The sequence below is a fragment of the Palaemon carinicauda genome, unplaced genomic scaffold (genome assembly GCF_036898095.1).
Source record: "Palaemon carinicauda isolate YSFRI2023 unplaced genomic scaffold, ASM3689809v2 scaffold400, whole genome shotgun sequence".
Taxonomy (NCBI): domain Eukaryota; kingdom Metazoa; phylum Arthropoda; class Malacostraca; order Decapoda; family Palaemonidae; genus Palaemon; species Palaemon carinicauda.
The window spans coordinates 66,858-76,156 of record NW_027171652.1 but is presented as its reverse complement, the minus strand read 5'-3'; the positions used below and the strand labels follow the sequence as shown (position 1 = coordinate 76,156).

At 42.3% G+C, this 9,299-nt stretch overlaps 1 long non-coding RNA gene across 1 annotated transcript; it reads left to right on the top strand.

The window, feature by feature from the left end:
- Nucleotides 1-5,426: 5,426 nt before the first annotated feature.
- LOC137636832 (uncharacterized) lies at nt 5,427-9,299 on the top strand. Its single transcript, XR_011043243.1, has 2 exons — nt 5,427-8,021; nt 8,059-9,299. It is a non-coding gene; the product is annotated as an uncharacterized lncRNA (long non-coding RNA).

Genomic DNA, 9,299 nt, shown 5'->3' with positions numbered 1-9,299 from the left:
GCAAAGGTCCAGAGATTGGAAACCCAACTAGTACAAAATTTGCACTAGAGTAAAGGTCCACAGGTTGGAAAACCTAGTTAGAAAGGTGGCAAAAAGTGCACTAGGGGGTCAAAGGTCCAGATTGGCAACCTAGCTGGAAGTACAGTAGCAATATGCACAGTTGAACCACACATCGGGAGGTTGGAATCCCAGCTAGAAGGTAGTGAAAACAGTGCAGTTGCACTATAGCAAAGAATGGAAGCCCAGCTGTAAGGTGGCCAAAAACAGTGCAATTGGACTAGAGAATAAAGGTCCAGGAGTTGAAAACCGAACAACAGTAGCAAAAGGCTACCAAGTCCAGGAACCTTTAATAAACTTCTCCGGAATTAGGAAAAGCAACCATTATTAGCAGTACTCAGGAGAAGCAGTTTCCTACAGGCCTTGGGAACATGGTAAGGAAGCAGCCATATGCAGAAAAATAAAACCAAGGTACAGATATAACCATACCTTAAAAGATATTTAACAAAGAATTCCATTATTTTGAATGAGTGACCAATTCATCAACCAGAATTAATCTGGCGGTTGATAAGAACCATGTCAAGAAAAAATATTGAAAGAAATTGCAATGTTCAAAATGCAAAGTAGGTCCAAATGGTTGCAATAAAGAACATTACTTCTTGCTTATCAAATGTAATGCAGAGGACACAACGCAGGCAAATTACTTTCAAGGACTTCTTTAAAATGCGCAGGAACGAGGAAAAACCAGGAAAGCAACCAAGGTTAATGGTGTCATAACATTCAAAACTGTTGAAACTACAAATGACAACAGGAGACCAATAGTTACAAGTGAAATGACCAAGAGGTATGGTTACTGAGGGAAGTATAATTTATAAGACCGGTTTGTATAGCTAGGAAAAATACAAATTACTTAAAAGGCATGTGAAGACCTAAGAGTTAGTATATATTCCACAATCCTCACCCTCATCTAGGGAGGATAGTTCTTCACGATCTAAAAAATGGAACTAAGTTAGTTCATTAACAAAGATCTAGATAGAAAAGCTTTGATCTTAAGATAGGAGCAGAAAGAATGGAAAGTGCCAGTCACTCAGCCTTCATACCCGACTTACATCTATATGTTACTAGACAAGATGCTTACTGTCTTGTAAGGGAACTGGGCTAGCTACAACACTAATTGAGGAGCCACCACAAGACCAAACAAATGCGTCAAGAGGCTTGCGGGTACTCTTGCAGAATAAAGACCGTGAACATGGTCTACAGCATACACACCCTAACCATAATTGCCCAGCAAGATTCCTAGAAGCTAAGGTTGAGGATAAACTCATAACCTCGAGAGTTCCAGTCCTACCTTGAATCTCTCAGCAGTCTAGGTTTAGTATATGCTTTACTAATAGACTCAAGTCTGAAAGAGAGAGGATTAGAGACACCTTTCTCTATTCTGCCCGTGCTAGAGAAAATACAGACACCAGGCTTCTTCAGATACCACTGCAAAACCCTAAAGAGAGCAACAAAAGCCTCTTCTCTCCGTACCACTTCCAGCTCTACAGAGATGAGATTGAGGACTCAAACATGGAATTACGTCCCATCAGCTAAAGAGTTTTTCCATGTTCTTTGGTACTAGACTAAGGAATTCCTACACCTCTTAGAATAGGAGACTAAGGCAGAGATATCCAGTCACTCGCCTAACCTTTTCACAGGTTATAAGGCAGCAAAGACAGTCTTGCGAGTCAGAATCTTAACCGAGGTCTTCTCTAAAAAGCCTCGGACAAGGTATTAAAAAACAGCAAGACTGAGGAGAGTTCTATCCCCTACCATCAGAAGAACCAAACTCAAGTCTGAGGGTAGCCTTGACTTATGCAACAGAGAGGAGCTTCTCCCAGCCAGGAAGAACTGAAACTCTGCGATATGGTGTAGAAATGATCCAACTCGAGAAGAATCTTTGGTGATATCCATCATAGAAAATGTCGCACTTCCCTGGGCGTGAAGGCCATAAGAGTTCGTTTGGGATCTCGACAAAGCAGAGTAGGAAACTATTCCCACGAGACCATCTGGGAGCCACTAGAATTAAAGTGTACTGGTCTAATACCCCACAACAGACTAGCAAAAGGAACAGGATTTAATGGAGACTGGGTGTAACCATTCAAGTTATCCCTTGGATGTTGGAAGGCAACTTTGATACAGACCATGGATAAGGAGGAGAGGAAACCTAGGGCACTTATTATCTAGCCGTAAGGTGAACCAGTGCTCTATTTCCGTAGAGCCCTACAACCAGAAGCCCATCTGATACATCTGGATGTAGGGACCACTATGACCATTGGCAACTAAATTGATTCTGCCAGCCCATTCTCCTTGCCAGGAATGTCCCCAACTGACAGCTCCCTGGCATGTAATGTCCTGAAATGCATTTGATTTCTCAGCTTGTAGAGCTACACATATGGTGGTGGTGTCTGCAACCAATTGGAAGTCTCAACGTTATTGGAAGGCTTGTAGCGCTTTTAACGGCTGCTAATCCCAGGACAGAATCGATGCTTCATCTGACCACAAATATAACAACCCTGTTGTTATGGTGTGCGGCAACCCGTGACACATCCGCGTACCATTGCATGTCAAGAGGAGAAGTAGAGTGGGACTCTCATACAAGGGTTCCTCTTTAGCCAAGAGGTAAGATCTAACCAAGTCTCCTATTCCCATCAGCACGAGGGATGGCAATCCTTGTGATGAAGCAGATTCTTCAAAAAGTACCTGAAGAGATCTCGAGAGCTCCAGTCCTACCTAGACTCTCTCAGCAGTCGAGGTACAGTATATGCTTTACTAATAGACTCCTGAAGTCTGAAAGAGATAGGATTCGAGACACTTTACTCTATTCTGCCCGTGCTAGAGAAAATACAGACACAAGGCTTCTTCAGACACCACTGCAGAACCTTAAAAAGAGCAACTAAAGCCTCTTCTCTCCGTACCACTTCAGGCTCTACACAGAGATGGGATAGAGGACTCAAACTTGGAATTATGTTCCATCAGTGAAAGTTTGTCCATGTGCTTTGGTACTAGACTAAGGAATTCCTACACCTCTTAGAATAGGAGACTAAGGCAGAGATATCCAGTCACTCTCCTAACCAAAGACAGTTACAAGTCAGAATCTTGACCGAGGTCTTCTCTAAAAAGGCTCGGACAAGGTAATAAGAAACAGCAAGACTAAGGAGAGTTCTATCCCCTACCATCAGAAGTACCAAGGTCTAAGTCTGAGGCCTTCACTTATGCAACTGGGAGGAGCTTCTCCCAGCCAGGAAGAACCAACTGCGATCTGGTGTAGAAATGATCAAACTTGAGAATCTTTTGTGATATCCATCATAGAAAATGCCCCACTTCCCTGGGAGTGAAGGCCACGAGTTTGTTTGGGATCTCGGCAAGGCAGAGCAGGAAACCATTCCCATGAGACCATCTGGGAGCCACTCGAATCGTGTACTGGTCTAATACCCCACAACAGATTAGCAAAAGGAAGAGGATTGAATGGAGACGGTGTAACCATTCATGTTATCCCATGGATGTTGGAAGGCAACTTTTTGATAGATCATGGGGTTGATAAGGAGGGGAAACCTAGGGCACTTATTATCTAGCCGTAAGGTGAACCAGTGTCGATTTCCGTAGAGCCCTACAACCAGATGCCTATCTGATATCTGGATGTAGGGACCACTATGACTATTGGCAACTTAAGTGATTCTGCCAGACCATTCTCCTTGCCAGGAATGTTCCCAACTGACAACTCCCTGGCATGTAATGTCCTGAAATGTATTTGCTTTCTCAGCTTGTAGAGCTACACATGGTGGTGGTGGTGTCAGCAACTAACTGAATGTCTCCTTAACATTATTGGAAGGTTTGTAGCGCTACAACGGCTGCTAATTCCAGGACTTCAAAGTAGTTGCTTCATCTGACCACAAATATGACAATCCTGTTGTTAAGGTGTGCAGTAACCCGTGACACATCCGCGTACCATTGCATGTCAAGAGGAGAAGTAGAGTGGGACTCTCATACAAGGGTTCCTCTTTAGCCAAGAGGTAAGATCTACCCATGTCTCCTATTCTCATCAGCATGAGGGATGGCAATCCCCGGTGACGAAGCAGTTTCTTCAAAAAGTACCTGAAGAGATCTCAAGAGTTCCAGTCCTACCTAGAATCTCTCAGCAGTCGAGGTACAGTATATGCTTTACTAATAGACTCCTGAAGTCTAAAAGCGATAGTATTCGAGACACTTTACTCTATTCTGCCCGTGCTAGTGAAGTTACAGACACACCGGGCTTCTTCAGACACCACTGCAAAACCTTAAAAAGAGCAACTAAAGCCTCTTCTCTCCGTACCACTTCAGGCTCTACACAGAGATGGGATAGAGGACTCAAACTTGGAATTATGTCCCATCAGCCAAAGTGTTTTTCCATGTTCTTTGGTACTTGACTAAGGAATTCCTACACCTCTTAGAATAGGAGACTTGGCAGAGATATCAAGTCACTCTCCTAACCTTTTCACCGATTATAAGGCAACAAGGACGGTCTTGCAAGTCAGAATCTTGACTGAGGTCTTCTCTAAAAAGGCTTGGACAAGGTATTAAAAAACAGCAAGACTGAGGTGAGTTCTCCTACCATCAGAAGAACCAAACTCAAGTCTAAGGGTAGCCTTGACTTATACAACATAGAGGAGCTTCTCCTAGCCAGGATGAACAGAAACTCTGCGATCTGGTGTAGAAATGATCCAACTCGAGGGGCAAGAGTGTTTGTTTGGAATCTCGACAAAGCAGAGCAGGAAACCACTCCCACGAGACCATCTGGGAGCCACTCGAATCAACGTTTACTGGTCTAATACCCCACAACAGATTAGCAAAACAAACAGGATTGAATGGAGACTAGGTGTAACCATTCAAGTGATCCCATGGATGTTGGAAGCCAACTTTGATACAGATCATGGGGTTGGAAACCTAGGGCACTTAGTATCTAGCCGTAAGGTGAACCAGTGTCGTTTTCCGTAGAGCCCTACAACCAGAATCCTATCAGATACATCTGGATGTAGGGACCACTATGACCCTTGGCAACTAGTGTCGGCCAGCCAATTCTTGCCAGGAATGTTCCCAACTGACAACTCCCTGGCATGTAATGCTGTCCTGAAATGCATTTGCTTTGTCAGCTTGTAGAGCTACACATATGGTGGTGGTGTGTCAGCAACTAACTGGATGTCTCCTTAACGTTATTGGAAGGCTTGTAGCATGGCTGATAATTCCAGGACTTCAAAACAGTTGCTTCATCTGACCACAAATATGACAACCCTATTGTTAAGGTGTGCGGCAACCCGTGACACATCCGCGTACCATTGCATGTCAAGACGCAAAGTAGTGGGACTATCATACAAGGGTTCCTTTTAAGCCAAGAGGTAAGATCTACCCATGTCTCCTATTCTCATCAGCATGAGGGATGGCAATCCCTGGTGACGAAGCAGATTCTTCAAAAAGTACCTGAAGAGATCTCGTGCAAAGACACTTGCTTTTGAGGTACCATACCAGCTCCTCAAGTGCAGAACAGTAGCCAAGATTATTTTGTGTAATCAAATATAACTTACCCGCATTGCCAAGTGTTTTAACCTCAGCTTGGGTAAGAAATTAAACTTTGCCTCAATTATCACAATAGCAATTTCATGACGAAAGCGGAAAGTTAACCTTAATCATGTCACTACTGACATATGAAGAATAGGATCGCCAACTTGAGGAATACATCCACATTTGAACGTACTGTATTCCATAAAAGGGTCCGTAAATTACTACCCAGAATATCATCTGAACAAACTCCTGAGGAGCAGTACCCAGATTGAAGCCCAGAGACATGAAAATAGCATATGAAACTGTTATAGAAGGGAAGCACTAATAATGATCTAATGCATAGATAATAAAAGTATGGATCTTTCAGATTCACCGAAAGCACAAAGTAGTCACCCTATGAGATTCATTCGCAGATCCACTCAAAACTCCCTCTTACCTATGCCTGCAAGGCAAGGGCTCTTGGCGACATTGGAAGAATGGGTGCGTACTCTTAGCAAAAGAGAAAAGGGGAGAGGAACAATGGGAAGAAGAGGGTAGTAAGGTGCGACACTGGGTGGGATCGGTGCCGGAAAAACGGAGCTGTAACATCAGTGGCTATAGAGGCAGTCCAGAACCTAAGGACAGTCACAGTGGGACCGAGGATTGAAGCTGCGACCAAAGATCACAACCCAGACCATGTACATCGGCCCTGTGGGCCTAAAAAAACAGAGCCGTAGAACCATTCTGGTAGCAAGGGACCCAAGCCTGGCTCTAATAAGGCAGATGATGGAGGTCGTGGCCCTCGACCTCTGCATTGGCCCTTGGGAATTGAAGTGTCAATAAGGAGCCTTTCCTACAGCTACCAAGACTTTCTCTACTTCTCCATCCAAGAAGTTAGTCGGAAACCAAAGATGATGACAAGGAAGAAGAATGTGCATGTTTCCAACCCTCCCCTCAAGCACTAAAAGCACAGTAGTCGGAGTCTGAGAGACCCAGACAACTCTTCCCCAAGGGAAGAAACCACAGGGGTTGCTCCGACAGGGACCACAACACTGGGGAATAATGTCTCATGGAGGGATAGTCACATTTACAGGGGAGCGAAGCCAGAGAACCCCCAAGCAGAAGTAGAAGTGAAGCACAAGGGAAAGGGGGGGATGGGTGACTTGGTGAAGGGGATGCACAGGTAACCCCTGCCACCGGAGAAACTGTCTTCCCTGCCCGAAGGAGGGAAATCACTGCAGACACCATCGGAAACAATGATCGGCCTACTGTACTTGAAAGACTTAAGGGGACCAAAACCTCCTTAGGTTACTCTCATCCTCAGTGGTAGGCAAATGGAGAAGAGCCTCCAACCTCTAAAGGGTTGGGGCAACTGCAGGAGGAACCCCATATGCCACCAGAACTTGAGAGCTCACAGACATAGATCAGAGGGCTCCTTGCTCCTATAACATTCCCTGGGATTGAGCCAGAGGAGTAAGGAAAGCAGCAAAAGCAGACGCACCTGATAAGCGTGAAGAAAAAGCATAGCTCTTCCTTCCCCCTCAAAGCATACATCTGCCACCACAAAGAGGTCACAACTAACACTCGACATATGGGATTGACTGATAACAATAATAAAGTCCATATTCCCAGAATCGAGTGTCTCACTTCACATAACAATCGGTAGACAACATTCACTTCCTGAAAAAGAAAAAAGAAAAGAAGTTTGATGCAGCCAGAAACCAAAAGTGAAGAGACCTTGACAAGGGGGCGACTCTCCTCCCCCCTTGGTCCACCTTATTGCTTAACTGCTCGTTAAACTATTCAGTGGCGCTCCAGCATCAGGCTGAAAACATACCCCTCATCTGAACGATGGTTTGAATTTGCATAGGAACAAATTCTCGTGACTGTCTGTCTCCAGATACACTTTATATAATAAACAATTATAATAAGCACCAAAATTGTGATTACCTTAAAATACTTTCTTCTGCCATTTGATTTTACTCATCATGAAACTCTATTCAACAAGACAAATGAAAAACACTTTGAGCCAGTGGTAAAAAAAAATTCACTGAGGCTCTACACAAACTATAAATTAACCAAACACTCAGACAGGCACCAAAAATGTGATTACCTTAAAATCCCTTCTTCTGCCATTTGATTTTACTCATCATGAAACTCTATTCAACAAGACAAATGAAAAACACTTCGAACCAAAGGTAAAAAAAATTCACTGAGGCTATACACAAACTATAAATTACCCAACTCTCAGACAACCAATATAAGCCTAATAAACTAGTTTTCTTTGGACCAGTTTTCCAAAATAAAAACAAAGAAATTCTAATTGCTATAAAACTGTCAATGAATCTACCTATGCTTTGACGTTATCAAACCTATCAACTGCACCTTTTAATTTTACTTCCCTCACTGTAAGCACAATTCTGACCAATGTTCTGTCGAGCTAAAAGAGAAAAGTCATCAATTTAAAAAAGGTCTGAGCTAAGAGAAAAGTCATCAATTTAAAAAAAGGTCTGAGCTAAAAGAGAAAAGTCATCAATTTAAAAAAGGTCTGAGCTAAAAGAGAAAAGTCATCAATTTAAAAAAGGTCTGAGCTAAAAGAGAAAAGTCATCAATTTAAAAAAGGTCTGAGCTAAAAGAGAAAAGTCATCATTTTAAAAAAGGTCCGAGCTAAAAGAGAAAAGTCATCAATTTAAACAAGGTCTACAACATCTAATTTGGTAAAAGAAAATCAAGACTAACAGGGTATTCCTACGATATAAGGGGGGAACATACAAGGAATTCAGGTTTGAATTACACCAGGAATTCAGGTTTGAATTACACAAGGAATTCAGGTTTGAATTACGCAAGGAATTCAGGTTTGAATTACGCAAGGAATTCAGGTTTGAATTACGCAAGGAATTCAGGTTTGAATTACGCAAGGAATTCAGGTTTGAATTACACAAGGAATTCAGGTTTGAATTACGCAAGGAATTCAGGTTTGAATTACGCAAGGAATTCAGGTTTGAATTACAAGACAGAAAGAAGACAGGGGACAGCCATCAAATCAAGTCAACATAGAAACCCCTAAGTTATAGTCAACATAGAAACCCCTAAGTTATAGTCAACATGGAAACCCCTAAGTTATAGTCAACATAGAAACCCCTAAGTTATAGTCAACATAGAAACCAATAAGTTATAGTCAACATAGAAACCCCTAAGTTATAGTCAACATAGAAACGTTTATATAAGTAGTGAAGAGTTGTCTAGCGACAAAGTTTGAAGTGTATTAAACAAGATGTTCATATATAGAACATGGCAGGAAGAATCGATGAAGACCCAAGAAAAGGAAATTCTTAAAGATGACTTGAAAATTGGATTAAACACAGGATAAAAAAAAGTCTTACATCATTACTAGCTAAGCTACAACCCTAGTGGGAAAAGCAGTATGCTATAAGCCCAAGGGTTCCAACAGGGAAATATAGCCCAGAGAGTTAAGAAAACAAGGAAATCAACAAACTACAAGTAATGAACAGTTAAAATATTTTTAAAACCAGTAACATCATAATGGATACTTCATACTGTGGCTGAGTGCACCTTCAAGCAAGAGCCAAAAAAGAAAAAAGTTAGCAATTTATAAAAAAGTCTGCAACATCCCCTTCAACAATAAATTAGGACTATACAGTATTCCAGAAATGCCTAAGAATTTATTGAAAACCAGTAGATATGGAAATAACTATAAGCAGACCTGTAAGAAGGCCCAGGAAATTAGG